The sequence below is a fragment of the Xyrauchen texanus genome, chromosome 44 (assembly GCF_025860055.1).
Source record: "Xyrauchen texanus isolate HMW12.3.18 chromosome 44, RBS_HiC_50CHRs, whole genome shotgun sequence".
NCBI lineage: Eukaryota > Metazoa > Chordata > Actinopteri > Cypriniformes > Catostomidae > Xyrauchen > Xyrauchen texanus.
In genome coordinates this window covers 30041549-30061128 of record NC_068319.1, presented here as the reverse complement: position 1 = coordinate 30061128, position 19580 = coordinate 30041549, and positions in this window count along the sequence as shown.

Here is a 19580-nt window from a genome sequence, read left to right as displayed (position 1 = left end):
ATTGAGGCAGTAATTAATGCAAAAGGGGCCCAAACCAAGTACTGAGTACATATGCATGATTATACTTTTCAGAGGGCCGACATTTCTGTATTTAAAATCCTTTTTTTAATTGATTTCATGTAATATTCTAATTTTCTGAGATTCTGAATTTGGGGTTTTCATAAGCTGTAAGCCATAATCATCAAAATTATATCAAATAAAGGCTTGAAATATCTTACTTTGCTTGTAATGAGTCTATATGATATATTAGTTTGACCTTTTAAGTTGAATTACTGAAATTAATGAACTTTTGCACGATATTCTAATTTTTCGAGTTTCACCTGTATATCTGTATTTCAATCGGGTCAATTCTCTGAGGCCATCAGACGACATTCTGCACTTCAGCTCTGCATCAGCACTTTTAATATTCCATTGCAACTCCACGAGTACTTGTGCTTTAGGTTTTTTGGTAAATGAGGCATACTGTATAATCCAGCCCCTAAGAACTGCCTTAAGTGTCTCCCAAGTCATGCCCACAGATGATACTGAGGAGCAGTTGGTCTCCATATAAACACTGATTTTACCCTTTAACATTTGTTGTAATTCTCAAAAGGGATACAATAAAGCACCAACTATACGATTTCCTTTTCTCAATATGTGGCAACACCTCTAAACACACCAGGGTGTGTGATCTGAGACTAAAATGTTTCTACAGATGAAATGAGGGACTTAGATATAAAAAAAATAAAAATCTATTCTGGAGTAAATCTTATTGACTGATGAAAAATGTATAGTCCCTACAAAATGGGTTAAAAAGTCTCCAAATACCAGTAAGTCCAAGATTTGTACACATTCTTTACATGTTGATTCATCCACAAAACTGTCCTGAAAGAGTGTTACTCCACAAAACAAACTCCAGCTGCTAGGCGGAACCAGCACAAAAAGAAACAAAATAGGCACTCGGTTTCCTTGAACAGTCATGTGAATGTTCAGTGAGTCTGTCCACCTGGCAGCAACATGAGTACCACAAAATAACTTACTCCATTGACTTTATGAAGGGCATATGAATGTTTTACAGCCATCATTAGCATCTATTCTCAATTTGGCCAGGAATATCAGTGCAAAAGCGACTTTCTATTGATGTAAGAGATTCTTGCATTCCTTGAATTGATGACGTGTATCTCTTGTCGAATTTGCATAGTCTGGGAACAAGAAAATGCTGTGGTTCTTCCAAAAAAGCCTTCCTTTACTCCTCACCTCGCATAACACAAGATCTTTATTGAATAATAAAAATGAAGTGGTGGTGAAGTAGTGGGCTAAAGCACTAAACTGTTAAGCAGAAGGTTGTTGGTTCGATCCCCACGGACATCACCATTGTGTCCTTGAGCAAGGCCCTTAAATCCAGGTTGCTCCGGGGGGATTGTCCCTGTAATAAGGGCTCTGTAAGTCGCTTTGGATAAAATCGTCTGCCAAATGCATAAATGTAAATGTAAAATCTCAGACATTTGGCCAGAATTGATCGAGGCCTAGCTGGAACCATGTGAGCTTGCTCGAATTCCAGCTTATGGCCTGCTATGTGGCAGATTCGGAAAGAGCCCGTCCAGGAATTTAACCATATCTTGACCTTCTTCGGCCTCAGGAATTCTGACAATTTGTATGTTATTCCACCGGCTATGGTTCTCCATGTCCTCCAACTTCTCCCAGACATACTCCAAATCCACCTTGGTCGCTAGTGGATTAGCAGATAATTCCCTCTCTGATGACTACAGATAATCAATCCTTTTCTTGACATCCCCCACTCTTGTAACTATCTCAGCAATTTTCGTCTCCATGGCAGTGATCGTTTGACGTATTACAGCAAGATCCTCTAAGTCAGCAATGACCTTCGTCAGCATTGCTGTCACATTCAACATCTCTCGCCTCATTTCCCTCATTTCTTTGACCAAATCTGTCTGGCTCAGGGCCTTCTCGGGGTGTCAGCTTAAGCACGAAGTGTCTTTTAATGTCTCCAGAGCCCGATCATTTAGAATGTTTTACATATTGTCCTCCTAGAATAGTTAAGGAACAGAGTGTATCGAATCACACCAGTTAATGTCATTAATAGTGTTCAAACTAGCAAAGTGTGCAGAGCTCGCCATTCACACATCTGTACCCCCCATGGTGTCACGTGACTCCCCAAATTACAAATGTATTGAACCTTTCAGCCCTCCGACAGTGGAAGGTGAAGTATGAGAATCTCGCCTGATTGGAATGTACCTATATTTCATACACTGCCTGGCAAAAAAAAGTTGCCGTTTGGATTTAAATAAGCAGATACTTAAGAGCCTATGATTGGATCATTATAACAGTGATTAATATGTTTCAGCTGGCAACAATTCTTTTAACCCTAAATGATGCAGTGTGTAGCTTCTCATTTCTCTAACAACCATGTCAGAATATGTATCCCGTAGTCGTGGAAAAGATGGTAGTGTGTTTCAGAAGGGGCAAATTATTGGCCTAAATCAAGCAAAGAAAACAATTAAGGAGATTTCTGAAATCACTGGAATTGGGTTAAGAACTGTCCAATGCATTATTAAAACCTGGAAGGATAGTGGTAAACCATCAGCTTCATGGAAGAAATGTGGTCGGAAAAAATCTTGAATGATCGTGATCGGAGATCACTAAAATGCTTGGTGAAGTCACATAGTAAAAAATCGACAGAAGAACTCATGTTTAGTATGTTTAATAGTGAAATTAAGAACATTTCCATATGCACAATGAAACAAGAACTTACAGGATTGGGACTAAACAGCTGTGTGGCCACAAGAAAGCCATTGAAAAAATTACTTCAATTTGCTAGGGAACATAAAGATTGGAATGTGGAGCAATGGAAAAAGGTCATGTGGACTGATGAGTCCAGATTTACCCTATTCCAAAGTATTGGGCACGTCAGGGTAAGAATGGATGCGGATAAAGTGATGTGCCCACTGTACAAGTCTCTGGAGGCAGTATTATGATATGGTCTAGGCTCAGCAACGTTAGGTAGCAAACAAATTAAGTCAGCTGAACACCTGAATGTACTGAATGGCCAGGGTATCCCATCAATGGATTTTTTCTTCCCTGATGGCATGGGTATATTGCAGGATGACAATGCCAAGATTAATTGGGCTCAAATTGTGAAAGAGTGGTTCAGGGAGCATGGGGAATCATTTTCACACATGAATTTGTCACCACAGAGTCCTGACCTTAACCCCATTGAAAGACATTGAGATGCGCTGGAGAAGACTTTATGGAGCAGTTCGACACTCCCATCATCAGTTCAAGATCTCATCCAAAGATTACTGCAACTCTGGACAGATGTAAATGTTGTGACATTGTGTAAGGTTGTCTAAACTATGCCATAACTAATGGGCGCCATAATCAAAACTAAAGGCGGTCCAACTAAATATTAGAGTACTTTTTTTTGGCCCATGCAGTGTATATACTGTTGTAATGCTGATGTAGGCTGAGAGGATTCCATTTGTGGATATTTATTAGAGGATTTGAACAAACATTCCAAACAGTAGTCATCAAACATAGTCAGGTCACAGGCTTGGGTCAAAACACAGATAAATCGGTCCACAGGCAAACAAGTCCAAAACAGTATCCCAGTGAAGCCAGCAAACACAAGCAATAGTCATAACAGGAGCCAAAACAATGGTAGAGAATAAACACTTGGTAAGGCAGATAACTATCAATATTTCGCAAAGTGAGAGTGTGAACGCATAGCTTATATACATGGTGAACAGGAAGTGGTATGACAGGAACTGATGTGGTAGGAAACAGGAAGTGTCAGAGTTCAGAATTCAGGTGAGGGCTCCCTCTAGCAGACAGGGAAACTGTTCAAACTTTCTAACTGTATGTCACAGGACAGCAACGCAGTGCAAATCTCTTATAAAATAATACAAACATTGGCTTTACTCACCCAAAGAAAAGCGCTAAGGTGTGGTAACCACAGCATGATTTTGAATGTCTCACGAGTGAGTTTTGAGTGGGTTAATAGAGGATGGGTTCTCTTCAAAAGTCTCTCTGTCTGACCATTTTATGCTTCAGTGGTACACAAAGTCTTCAATGTGGGACGTTTTGCTACCCGCTAAAATAATAGGCGCATCCTGTTTGGAATAAAATATGGGACATCTGGCAAAAATGTGACAGTTGTAAACCTTAGTAGCAATAAATATTGCATATGCCACCTCACCGGTTTTTAAGAATTTTCTGTAAAGAATGTGTTAATATTTGGATGCCCTCATGAAAAACATCCATTGATACTCATGCATGGTGAACAGATGCAAGTTTGCATCGTTACTATGACAACTAATGTAGATGTGCTAGCAAAAGTTTTTCACCAGTAGTTGAACCTTTACTGTGTGAAAATTCTAGGAAGGTGTTTTTCTGTAACTGTAGATATGTATTTTTCCAACACCCAAGGAGGTAAATTGGATGTGGCAGATCACATTTAGACAGCTATCACACTGCACTTTTTCATGACACAAGCGTTTTATTTTATACATTTAATCCTGCTTAGTTTTTTAGGTTTCAATTTATTAATAATTATTATTTCACATAAATGTTCATAATATTAGAGGAAATTTTTTTTCATTTTAAAATGATCTTGTTACCCCACATTTTTAAAAGGTTTAAATGTTATTAAAATTGTTATAAACTGAATATAAAATAAAAAGTACACTGTCACATTATATGTACAGTATATGTGTGTGTGTTCGTGTGGGTGGGTTTGAGTGTTTTACGAGGACATTTTTAGGTTACAAACTGGTAATTACAAGGGTATTTAAGGGCTCATTATGCTATAAATATTGTTTGAGGACATTTATAGTGTTCCCATAATTCAAATTGCTTTTAAAAACATACTAAAAGATGTTTTTTGAAAATGTAAAAATGCAGAAAGTTTTTTGTGTGGGTTAGGTTTAGGGGTAGGTTAGTGGATAGAATCTATAGTTAGTACAGTCAAACAGGTCCACCTCGGCTTCACTGAATACCTCCCAAATTCTCTGAACTGTCTGAGGATAAAGTAACAATTCTCCTACTTTTGTGCCCTGACATGAGAGACTATCTGCGCTGCAGTTCAGGTAACTGGTGACATGCACTGCACATATTTAGAAGAGATGAGACTCGCTTCAGAGGAGAATTCAGCACGCCAGATCCAATTCTGGGTGTGTCCACAATACCCCTTGGTGGAAAGCCCTGCATATCTGACTGAAAAGCTCTCAGACCTTAGAGGTCTGCAAGCAGTTCTTAGCAATTTATGTGTTATAAATTTCTTGCATCTTTCCAGGAGCTGAAGGCTGGATGACCATAGTACGGATTTCCGTTGGACCCATCCATCATGACAACTTTGTGACTGGCGACTGGGCCAAAAACATAACACCCTTCGACATTTATCTTGCTCTGGAGAGGCAATCATTTGCATCAAACCCAGAGGGATGACTACTGTTGCAACTGTCATAGCAGCAAGGCTAGATCCGGCTTGAAAATGTTCAAAGACCAGATGATAGCACATCCCTAAGAAATACACTTTTTGATTGAGAACCAACACACTCTTCTCCTAATTGATTTTAGCCCAAATGTCAAATGCTCTTAATGTGTAAGCAGCAGATCCCAGTACTTGCATGCTTTTAACTCGGATAGAGCTAAAAGCAAGCAATTGTAGAGGTAATTCAACACACGGACACCACTCAGCCTCAGTGGAGTGAGCATCTCATCAACACATTCAAAACTCAAGAATGGTCTGTGACGAGGAGCTATGTGCACATAAATGTATGCATCTTTCACATCAATCGACACAAATCAGTCCAGAGGAAGGACGAGAGAATAAATCTGTCTCTAAGTAACTAACTTAAACAGAGACTTTCTGTGTGTCCAGTTCAAGCCTCTCAAGTCCAATATGTGCTGCAGCCCACTGTCCTTTTTAGCAACCAGAAAATAGCAGCTGTAATAGCCTTTTTTAGGTGCATGCCTGTATGCTCCCTATCGCATCTGTGGCGATGAGACACTATGCTGTCTGAGTGGAGGACAGAATGCTGTCTAAGCGAGGCAGCTGCCTCGCAAACTGAAGCACTAGCCATGCTCAACTGTGCTTAATACCCAGCTGGACATACCCGGAAGACCATACAACGCATCCGCGTAGTGGGCCAGAGGACACAGCTATGTTCACCGGGGTTCACCCGTGGAGTTTTTTTGGAAACTGGAAATATGCTAATTTCTGTGATTGTGTTTGAGCCTCTTGCAGCTGCAACAAGGTATTAACACTTTATTTGAAAGTGGAAAACATGTGGCAAGGAGCCAACAACAGCACAATCAGTAACATCCCTGTTTGTTGTTCAGGGCCTTCTTCGGAGTAGAGTGAACTGTTCTGTAGGATTTTCTCCCCACTTTGCAGTCCTTGGACTATCATGAGCACTTACTTTATCCATGACGGGATTTCCCGCTGAAATGAGAGCCAATGAGCACAATTTTGCATTTAGGGCATGGCCTCAGGGGCCTCACCAGCGACTCAGTCTCCATATTCAGCCTGCTTTGCTGGACATTGCCCAAAGGAAGAGCACGAGCGAACTGGCAGCACTACAGAGCCACCTTGTGTCTGCAAGATGTGTTCAAATCAAAATCAAGTCCCTTTATTGTCACTCAACCATGGTGGGTGAAAGTCTTGGGTACAGTTCCAAGCAACATATCAGTATGACAATTGCAATAAACTTCTTATTTACACATAACAAAATTTACACATCTTGTTACACAACACAATATACAAAATATGCCTTATAGTATACAGTATATGTAAGGAATAATTGACGACGGGCCGTTGAATTATTAGAAAAATAATGCACACCCGGGGTGGTAATGCGGTCACGACGCGAAGCGGAGTGGCCGTTACACCTCGGTGTGCATTATTTTTCTAATAATTCAACGGCCCGGAGTCAATTATTCCGCTTATACTACAGTTACCACACCTCGAAACATTGTTCAGATGATGTGATTCTAGACGTTTGTCAAGTTTTTGTCATTAAAACGCTCTTGTATGTAGGACTAATTTCTTACGCATCTAATCCCATGCCTCCGTTGCTAATTCCAAAACGTCATTTTAGAGTTAGTAACGGAGGTTTGAGCCACTGACAGCAGACTAATGCAGTTATTAGTGTAGTTATTAGAGAGACAGAGGTTGCAATAATGAGACCATGAGAAATCATGTGCGTCATATTATTTAATTTATTTATTAATTCATACGTTATAATTCATTCGTTAATTCGAACGAATTTATTTATTAAAATTAAACTGCACGTTAAACACATTGACAGCCCAAGCTGTTGTTTTTTTGGTGTTTTCTTCATGTTTTTCGCCCTCGAGTCGGTCTAGCTGTTCTTCGCTGATTGTTTTATGTCTTTTGTTGTTGCCGGTTGCCTTTGATGTCCTCTTCCGTTTATTTGTTTTTTCATCTGAGCTATCCAATACTGCGGTCACCCAGTTGTTAAAATGTTTATGTTCACCATAAATATTAAAATTTACTTCCGGAAATTCAAAATAGTCTGTCATTTTTTTTCCTCTTGAAGTTGAAGTGGATTTGTCGCTGTCACTTCTTGTTATGAATTGTATCCTATTTTCCGTTATTACAGTTGACTACGCGAAGTGATATGGAACTGTAATGCGGTCAAGACCTGCCTGGAACTACTTTAGCTGTGCGTTTCCCTGAAAATAATTGCACACCTTAGAACGTTCTCAACCAATCAGAATCAAGCATTCAACAGCCCTGTAGTATAAACAAAATTAGAAGACTGCAAATGCAAGAGCTCACCAAAATTGGACAGTTGAAGACTGGATGTGCATCCCACAAATCTCCATCAACTTCAAGATGCTATCCTATCAATATGGGCCAACATTTCTAAAGAATGCTTTCAGCACCTTGTTGAATCAATGCCACGTAGAATTAAGGCAGTTCTGAAGGCGAAAGGGGGTCAAACACAGTATTAGTATGGTGTTCCTAATAATCCTTTAGGTGAGTGTATATATACATATATAGTTGAGTGCCCTTTTGTGCGCTATGCATGTATGTGCGCTCTGGCTCTATTTACCCCATGTGGGATAGTGCCTCCTTCCAAATATGGAATCTAAGACTCTCTAGACAGCCAATGAAGACGATATGACACATCTATGATAGGAAGAATTGTATTTCAGTGAATCAATCCGAGAGAAACCGCATGCCATTAGGGTTCCCTCTCGATGGACTCAAGCTGTGTAATCGCTAACAGGACATGCCCTAAGTGTGACATGGTCTGAAACCGTTATACAATCACAGCAATTTATTGGCTGATGGCACAAGCTAAATAATGGTGCTCACTTCGCACCATCACATCAGATTTTATGTTCTTCAGTGCACGATTTTGTCTAAGCCCATGTTTGTTCCAACAACTCACGTTGAAGCAAGGTTTCTTTGTCCTCCCTTTTGAGTGGAGAACATGGTAAGGATGCATTTATACAGCATGCATTTCAGAGGAATTGAATGTAGCCTTTTTACTAAATATTACAAGGGTCAGACGGGGACAGCGGCACTTTTCGATTTCTCTCCACGAGGCATTCTCCCCACCTGCTACAGTTCCACGGCCTCCAAATTTGGAGCTCCGTGGGCGGGAGCCATTTGGTGTTTTTCGGCTCAGTATTTGAGAAGTTGGAGTGCGAACAGACATCGATTTCTTCTTCGTGTTTGTCAAATCTCCTGAGCGAAAGCACGACTCTCATCCGGACATGCTCGGAGACCTAGCTTGGTGGCCATTTTCTAATGATCAAAGCATGCGAAAGAGTTACCATGCACATTTTGAGCCATCGCTATTAAAAACGCTGTTTAAAAAATTTGTTGTCTGAAGTAATAAATTTGCGCCTTGTTCTTATTGTCTTTTTCTGTGTCATTCTGGGAGAATAAACATGAATAAGGCAATGGAGGAGCAGCCTCTGCCTTTCATTCTCTCCCCTCCCTGTTCAAACCTCACTGCTCGCGGTGGAGGGGATCATGCAGGATCGTGAACCTGGACGCAGAGCGAGGGGGCTAGAATAAGGTAATATTCCCCAGTGCAGCGATGACGAACCAACGCGTGGCATGCTTCATCGGTGCCATTATTCTTTCAGGATTCTATCAGGAGATGCAAGGTATTTTAATTCATTTTCTTTATCTTTTGCCCATTCGTGTACCAAGCAGATGTTCTGGTGAGACAAGAGATGTGCACTGCTCTCTCTCTGCTTGATTTTTTTGATGTGGCATCAAAACAATCCCTTTTCAGTCAGCTGGTGAATCTACACATGGTTTTGCAGTTCAACCAAGCACATTGCGTAAAGGAATACTTTGAGCTAATATCGGCTCCATTTGGAATTTCCCTAGTTTTCCCCCACGCGGCTCGCACTGGGGAACGTGTTGGTCAAGGCGATGCTTTTGTTCCGTGAGGATGTTTCAAGCTATCTGGGAACTACACGTTGTTCACCCATTAAATGCTGGGACCGGTTTAGTGTCTAACCCGTTGTTTAAAAGTAAACTAATTAAGATCAGTTTCCCCCGTAAATTACGCTGGTGAACAAGCATTGAATATTTTCAGCTTGAGTTTTTCCTCCACCTCCATGACTAAAAGTCTCGGGGCAAGTGTAATATAACTCAAAGTACAAAATAGATCTACACACGAGCCTATGGACTTGCTGTGTAACAAATGATGAGCCCCCATTCACTGAGCGAAATTGGACTGTATAAATGTATCTGTTTCTCTCCTATCTGCCCTTCGGTCAATATCGTAATGAGTTTGCAGTAGTACGCTCTTCAAAAATCCAACAACAGCAAAATGGTTCAGTTTTCCCCTGCAGCTTGCAAAAACATATCAATTTTGCGCCCTTCCATTTGGACTTGCACTAGCACCATGCACTTTTGAAAAATGCATGCATATTTTTTTGACTCCCATGAGGCTTCAGGGTTTTGAATTATCTCGACGATTGGTTGGTGCTAGCTCACTTATAGACTCTGGCTGCCCAGCATCAAGAGGTCATTCTCAGCCATTTGAACAAACTATGGCTGTGTGTAAGCTTAGACAAGAGTGTCCTGTTGCCAAAGCAACATACTTTGATTGTAGGGTTGGAGCTAGATTCACAGACAATGCAGGCACTGCTGTCTCCAGCTCGCATTAAGTCATTTTGCCGGTGAGTAGCAGTGTTCAAACTGGGAAATACGACGAGAGGACCTGTGACCAATAGAAGAGTGAAACATCACACCTCTTGGCTCAATTCAAAGGATACTCTGTGAGTTTTATTGTTGTAGAAAAGTGAGTAGACAATATATTTTAACAGTTTTAATATAATATTATTAGTTTTTTTGTGATGTATTATTTACTTCCACCAGAAGTCCACGTGACATCATATCCTGCTCCATTGCATTGTACGAAAACAATTTGCGTGCTCAAAGCCTAGTGTGACTGTCCCTTAACTTGCACTGACTGACAGGACTACACTGATGTAATTGTCATGGTAACCAGATACAGTTGAGCTGATTCGATAAAAGATTAGAATGAAAGTATCATCAAATCAACGTGCAATGCAACAAATTGTTTCTCTTCTCTGCAAACAGTATATATATTCCAGACTCCCGAACTCAACTTCTATTATTATAATGCTTGGATTAATGCCTGTGTAATATAACACAAAGTACATTGAAATAAATACACATGGCATAATGTACATTGAGAAAAGCAGGTATGGTATAAAATATGATGCATATATTAAAAGTAATAAATAAGAAGACACTACTCATAGTCTTTTCTTTATTTCAATTATTGCAATAATTTGTTATATTGTCCTTGTAATAAAAATAGCAGTGTGGTTCTGCAATTCTTTTGTCTAAAACATTGCATGTAACAAAACCTTTTATGGGATATTTCACCACGAGATTATGCTGCCTTCACGTGCTATCAGAATTATCGTAAATACGAGTTTCCCACTCATAAGTTGCGCATGAACGACCCCTCAAGACGTAATTACAACTGGGAAACTCTGAGATAATTCTGAGACCCGAGTTTCTGAGATGGGAGGAGACGTAAACTTTCAACATGGCAGAGGAGACTACGGTTTCTGTAGTGAATGACAGGTTTTATTAATTTGTCTAAAAACTGCTAATTGTTAATGCTTGCAGTTTCGGTCATATTCATTCATGTATATCAGTAACCATTTGATGCATCGTGAAAATAGCTTGTTAACAGCACAGTGTCTTTTTTATTTTTTTATTAGGGCTCTAATCTTTTTCTTGTCTCATCTCTTTTCACTTCTCTCATCGCTGCACTCTAACGTTATGATTTTATCTCTGCTGCTTCCATTCTGACCTCATCAACATGGTTTTGAATGGGTAGCCTACATGTCCAAAAATGGTAATAACATGGTATTTCTCTGAAAGAGATTAGTCTACTAGTTTAAACAAAAACCAAACTGGCTTTGCCTGAATCGGACAGCTCCTTCAGTTAATGGAAGTATTCTATAAAAGACGTATTCAATTTATATAACTGAAAACGATGCGACCGCTCCTATTATAATTTATAAAGCTGTCTGCACTGCAGGTGTACCATGCGATGCCGGAAATGCGGTAGCAATCAAGTATTAATCGGTCGATGAATTAACAAACAATACATAGAGTGGACATTATATCTGATCTGTGCTGGTTTGCCTTTATAGTTCTGTGTTGGTGTGTCTGCATCGTTCTGTGTGTACACAGACAAAATGCTAAATATATGTTTCATAAATAAACAAAAGCAATGCAAGCAATGTAATTTCAGGATTCAAAAGTATTTATTATATTATTGTAGCATCAATAATGTGTTCAAAATATGTAAATATGTTTAGTTACATATTATTTATTATTCATGTTGCCAGCATTTCAGGCAGAAAATAAATGAGGAAATTACTGCATGCTTGATCTTGAGGGGGTGTGTTAATTTGTCATTTTCAGGGGTGTATCAGCTGCATGTCAATGCCGGTGTTTGCTAGTTGATTAGCGCCACCAACGTGCTGGATTGAACAGCTACAGTGACTCTGGAAAAATGACAAAAAGCTCTTTCCTCGGTCAGTCAGTTTTCATAGCAGTCCAAAGAAGAAAATATATCGTACCACTGTCCGTAAAAAAACCTTCGGTTTGTCGGCGGATAATTTGTCAGACTCGCCATGAATAGTGCCATAGGAATCCATTGTTACCATTCAAAAGACCATTAGGAACAAACAATAACTGAAAAAATTGGTTTGGTGTGAACAGGCCTTTAAACTTTACAATTCATTTTTTATGGAGTTTACTTGCAACGTACCAGGTCCATTTATACTTGTATGATAATTTCTAACTGGAAGGAAACTTTAGCTCATTAGTGGCTGGCTGACTTCCAGCTGCTATTGTGTTGACCAACTATGAATGTTGCCCTCCTCATTCATTTTAATGCCAAGGAATTACATTACTCCAGATATTATAAATGTGTTTTTTTATGTAATTTACTTACCATTAGAGCAGTCAAATGACAGAATTGGCAGAAAATGCTATTTTCCTGGTGTGTATAGCTAATGTGACACGCTATGTATGTATCAAAAAGGTGATTGGCTTTTTAACCTGTAAGGTGGGACTTACTTTATACATCCGTTGACCATTGGCTGCTGTTGGGCATTCCATTTACTCCCATTAATTTTAATAGAAGTGGCCCATCTCTGCTAAATATTCTCCAGTATGGATCTATTCTAATGTATTGGGCTAACACCTTTATAAGGAATTTGCTTACAAATAATTTTTGGAATTCTGAGTTCTTCACTTAGTCAGCCACCATGCGGCTGTTTTCTTCCAGTGAATATCATACAAGAAGACATGGACCAATATGCTCCATATAAAGGTCTTACTACATTAAAAGAAATATAATAATGATTAATTTGCGACCCCTGCTAGCCTTTTAAACTCCTCAAAGTCCATACACTAATAAGCAGTCCATTCCCTATGCCACACCCCCATGCTAATGGTACAGCCCACAGTGCAAATTGCAAGACACAAAAATAGAACATTTTTGAAGAGTCAGTTATTCAAAAATATTTTTTGTCACAATTTTGAAAATGTAAAATCACAGAACATTACAGAAAAGTTAAATTATGTTAAATACTTCCATTCTTGAAGTAACCGGTTTGAAAGTTTCAAATCGATTGGTATGGTCTGAAAAAATGCATTGTAAAGCATTACACAGACTGCAAATGATACCAGAGACAAAAGCGAGAAGGACATTGAGGATATTTAATATAAGAAAAGAAAAGAAAAATCAGTGAGCCTACCAGCTGAAAACAGGACATAATTGTTTATTTTTTTTTGGAGAATTGTCAGTGCTGGGGCATCTGCTCACCCTATACGTTATAAAAATATGATCAATGAAAACACATTTACATAACTCAAATGGTCACTATGAAATCAAGAATTTCTAACACATTTACACAGCACAAGGGATCACTATTAAATGATGAATGATTTAAAGACATTTAAACAGAAAGATACATCGCTGCTGCTGCTGCTGCTGTGAGAGCTCTAGAGAACTGAAAAAACTAAACTCTGAATGTGATAAAATATACAAAATATAAATAAAATACATATAATTTGTATATAAAATATACAAATATTTGATATAACACTGTGTAATTAACTTTATATAGGTCCAATAAGAACATACAGGCTTTTTTCTTTGTCTAACTTCTAGTAAATGTTTGTATTTTTATGGCATCTCTGCCAACAAATCCATGAAAGAATGGGTTTGGTAGGCATTCACATAGGAATTACTGTAATTAAGAGATGGCAACTTGGAGAATCTACTTGGCGTTGTTCCCATCCTTGGACCTCAGAAGTTATTAGTTCCATTGACAACACTCTTAACACTAGAATGTTATGTTGTTTATAACAGCAAAGCATTTTTCATTACCTTAATTCACCTCTAGATGCTGTTTCAAAATGTTTAAGAACAAATACAACACAAAATAAGTTTACTGCCATATTTAACTTCACAACACAACGGTCAAGTGGGAGTTCTTCGAAGTGAACACTTTTTACAAGTTGGAATCCTTCTGACATTATGTGAACACGCCATTATTTTGGGTATATTTTTAACATAGCGTAGATATTTTATGGTCCAGTATCTGTATGAGATCTCTGAACGGAAACATAACCTGCCCCGGAGCAGATTAGATGTTGGCCTATTTCACAATGCCGATAAACCCCATTTAAACATCCACCTTACTGGTACTGCAAATTCAGAGTTTGTTCAAACTAAGTTTTAACTTACCTAGCTAGCTGCTTAATTCTGTTATGTGATATTGGCCGCCGAAAATAAATAGAAAGTTGTAGGATTTTAAAGAATTTAATACAAAGAAAAAGTATGATGTATATTGAAGAATACATATTTCACATTTCACCTATTTCAAGCAAATTTATGACATTGACCACTTAGTTCCTTTTCTACAAAATGTAAGATTTCCTCTTCCATTGAAACACACGAAGCACACATTATTATTAGATTCCTCCGTAAGGAGGGAATCTATTGTATTTGACGGTTTTATTAGTGGTGCTTGCCAAAGGCAAGGCATCACTATTGTTATTCGCCATACTTATTATTATTATTAAGTTGGCTTGTGAAAGCCAACTTACTGAAATCCTATTTAAACTTATTATTATTATTATTATTATTATTAGTGGTGCTTGCAAAGCATCACTATTGTAATCTCACATACTTATTAGTGGTGCTTGCCAAAGGCAAGGCATCACTATTGTTATTCGCCATACTTATTAAGTTGGCTTGTGAGAGCCAACTTACTGAAATTCTATTTAAACTTATTATTATTATTATTATTATTATTATTAAGTTGGCTTGTGAGAGCCAACTTACTGAAATTCTATTTAAACTTATTATTATTAGTGGTGCTTGCAAAGCATCACTATTGTAATCTCACATACTTATTTTTCTTTTTCTTATTAAGTTGGCTTGTGAAAGCCAACTTACTGAAATCCTATTTAAACTTATTATTAAGTTGGCTTGTGAAAGCCAACTTACTGAAATCCTATTTAAACTTATTATTATTATTATTATTATTATTATTATTATTAAGTTGGCTTGTGAAAGCCAACTTACTGAAATCCTATTTAAACTTATTAAGTTGGCTTGTGAGAGCCAACTTACTGATATTGTACTTAAACTTATTATTAAGTTGGCTTGTGAAAGCCAACTTACTGAAATCCTATTTAAACTTATTATTATTATTATTATTATTATTAAGTTGGCTTGTGAGAGCCAACTTACTGAAATCCTATTTAAACTTATTATTATTATTATTAAGTTGGCTTGTGAGAGCCAACTTACTGAAATCCTATTTAAACTTATTATTATTATTATTATTATTATTATTCTTCTGAGACTAAAATTACCAAGACTAACTCCTCCTAGAGCTTTTAAGCTACAGGCACCAAACTCGGCACAGACCTTCAGACTAATCCCGAATAGTGTGCTATATCTTTTGTAACTGATCGGACTTACGGTTTTCCTAAAAATGACGATCAAACTCGGAAAAAACTCCCATTGACTTAACATTGCGGAATGTTCAGAAATTTAAATCCCAACTGACATTTTCACACACACAGACAAAAAGGGCCTGTCAGCCCTGCATCTCTCCCTCTCTCTCCCTCATTGCATAGATATTTTGTATTGAACATAGCTCTGGATCACAGTGTCATAGAGACAAGGGGCGGGCTCATTTTACTCAGACGACCAGTCAGTCTCTCGGGATCATTGTGAAGCTATCAAGCCACGCCCTAGCAACAATTTAAAGCACCTTAGCAACAACTCCCATAGACTTCTAATGAAAGACATCAAAGGGATATCTCCGGATAGAAGTGTCATAGAAACACAAGGGTGGTCTCGTTTGACTCGGGCAGCAAACAGCCAATCATGAATCACCTCAACACTTCCTAGCCCCTCCCTAGCAACCATTGTCGAGCACCTTAACAACCAAAATCCATAGAGGGATATCTTCCATTCTGAATGTCACAGAGGCATGGGAGTTGGTTTATATCATTCATACTGACAAGCAGCGTTTGGAGTTTCATGATTGGCAGCTGTCAAGCCACTCCCTAGCAACTAAACAGAGTACCCTAGCAACCGCTTAGCAATAACTATATCTCTGCATCAGAAAATCAGAGAGACTTCTGGGTTCATTTATTTCAATCAGGATGGCAAGGAGACTTGATAAGTATCACTATGGTAACTGCCTAGCAACCACATGGGGTTACCCTAGCAACCGAGTAACAAATCACATATCTCTGCACCAGAAAATCAGAGAGACTTCTGGGTTGATTTATTTCAATCAGGATGGCAAGGAGACTTGATAAGTATCACTATGGTAACTGCCTAGCAACCACATGGGGTTACCTTAGCAACCGAGTAACAAATCACATATCTCTGCATCAGAAAAACGTAGAGACTTCCGGATTGACTTATTTCAATCAGGATGGCAAGGAGACTTCATTAGTATCACTATGGTAACTGCCTAGCAACCAGATGGGGTTACCCTAGCAACCGAGTAACAAATCACATATCTCTGCACCAGATAATCGTAGAGACTTCTGGGTTGATTTATTTCAATCAGGATGTCAAGGAGACTTGACAAGTATCACTATGGTAACTGCCTAGCAACCACATTGGGTTACCCTAGCAACCGAGTAACAAATCACATATCTCTGACCCAGAAAATCGTAGAGACTTCTGGGTTGGTTTATTTCAATCAGGATGTCAAGAAGACTTGATAATTATCACTATGGTGACTGCCTAACAACCAGATGGGGTTACCCTAGCAACCGAGTAACAAATCACATATCTCTGCACCAGAAAATCAGAGAGACTTCTGGGTTGATTTATTTCAATCAGGATGGCAAGGAGACTTGATAAGTATCACTATGGTAACTGCCTAGCAACCACATGGGGTTACCTTAGCAACCGAGTAACAAATCACATATCTCTGCATCAGAAAAACGTAGAGACATCCGGATTGACTTATTTCAATCAGGATGGCAAGGACACTTCATTAGTATCACTAAGGCAACTGCCTAGCAACCAGATGGGGTTACCCTAGCAACCGAGTAACAAATCAAATATCTCTGCACCAGAAAATCATAGAGACTTCTGGGTTGATTTATTTCAATCAGGATGTCAATGAGACTTGATAAGTATCACTATGGTAACTGTCTAGCAACCACATTGGGTTACCCTAGCAACCTAGTAACAAATCACATATCTCTGGACCAGAAAATCGTAGAGACTTCTGGGTTGGTTTATTTCAATCAGGATGTCAAGAACACTTGATAAGTATCACTATGGTGACTGCCTAACAACCAGATGGGGATACCCTAGCAACCGAGTAACAAATCACATATCTCTGCAACAGAAAATCGTAGAGACTTCTGGGTTGATTTATTTCAATCAGGATGGCAAGAAGACTTGATAAGTATCACTATGGTAACTGCCTAGCAACCATATGGGGTTACCCTAGCAACCGAGTAACAAATCACATATCTCTGCAACAGAACAACATAAAGACTTCTGGCTTTGTTCATGGGACTCAGGGTAGCAAGGATCAATCAATCAATCAATCAATCAATCAATCATCTATCTATCTATCTATCTGAGGGTCAATATCTATCTATCTATCTATCTATCTATCTATCGGTCTCTCTGTCTGTCTGTTGTCTATCTATCTATCTTAGGGTCAATGTCTATCTATCTATCGATCTATCTATCTATCTGAGGGTAAATATCTATCTATCTATCTCTCTATCTATCTGAGTGTCTGTCTATCTATCTATCTATCTGAGGGTAAATATCTATCTATCTATCTCTCTATCTATCTGAGTGTCTGTCTATCTATCTATCTATCTATCTAGCAACTAAGTTAAACTTTAAACTACTTTAAACTATAAACTACTTTAAACTAATTTAAACTAAACTAATTTAAACTATAAACTACTTTAAACTATAAACTACTTTAAACTAATTTAAACTAATTTAAACTACAAACTAATTTAAACTATAAACTACTTTAAACTAATTTAAACTTCAAACTACTTTAAACTTCTTCAAACTTTCTGGTCCAAACTTTCACAAGCCAACTTAAAGTTTGTCTCGACAAACTTTTTTTCTAGTTATTATTATTATTCTTCTGAGACTAAAATTACCAAGACTAACTCCTCCTAGATCTTTTAAGCTACAGGCACCAAACTCGGCACAGACCTTCAGACTAATCCCGAATAGTGTGCTATATCTTTTCTAACTGATCGGACTTACGGTTTTCCTAAAAATGATGATCAAACTCGAAAAAACTCCCATTGACTTAACATTGCGGAATGTTCAGAAATTCAAATTCCAACTGACATTTTCACACACACAGACAAAAAGGGCCTGTCAGCCCTGCATCTCTCCCTCTCTCTCCCTCAGAGGATTTCTTTTATCAAGCAGCCAAAAAGTAATGACCTAAAATCTTCCTAGCCACACACTAAAACATGCTAAAAACGTGCTAGCATCTATCTGAGGGTCAATATCTATCTATCTATCTAAATATCTAAATATCTATCTATCTATCTATCTGAGGGTAAATATCTATCTCTCTCTCTCTATCTATCTATATCTATCTCTCTATATATCTAAGGGTAAATATCTATCTATCTATCTATCTATCTATCTATCTATCTATCTAGCAACTAAGTTAAACTTTTTTAACACTACACTGTAGAACTGGCTCATTAGAGTCATTCATTTGGGAATCAGACCACACTGGTCACACTGTATGTTTCACACTGTAGATTCAAAAGAACTGGCTCATTAGAGTCATTCATTTGGGAATCAGACTACACTGGTCACACTGTATGTTTCACATTGTAGATTCAAAAGAACTGGCTCATTAGAGTCATTCATTTGGGAATCAGACTAAACTGGTCACACTGTATGTTTCACATTGTAGATTCAAAAGAACTGGCTCATTAGAGTCATTAATTTGGGAATCAGACTACACTGGTCACACTGTATGTTTCACACTGTAGATTCAAAAGAACTGGATCATTAGAGTCATTCATTTGGGAATCAGACTACACTGGTCACACTGTATGTTTCACACTGTAGAGTCAAAAGAACCGGCTCATTAGAGTCATTAATTTGGGAACACACACAGACAAAAAGGGCCTGTCAGCCCTGCATCTCTCCTCTCTCTCTCCCTCATTGCATAGGGATTTTGTATTGAACATAGCTCTGGATCACAGTGTCATAGAGACAAGGGGCGGGCTCATTTTACTCAGACGACCAATCAGTCTCTCGGGATCATTGTGAAGCTATCAAGCCACGCCCTAGCAACAATTTAAAGCACCTTAGCAACAACTCCCATAGACTTCTAATGAAAGATATCAAATGGATATCTCCGGATAGAAGTGTCATAGAAACACAAGGGTGGTCTCGTTTGACTCGGGCAGCAAACAGCCAATCATGAATCACCTCAACACTAGCACACGTACTGAACGAAGTACA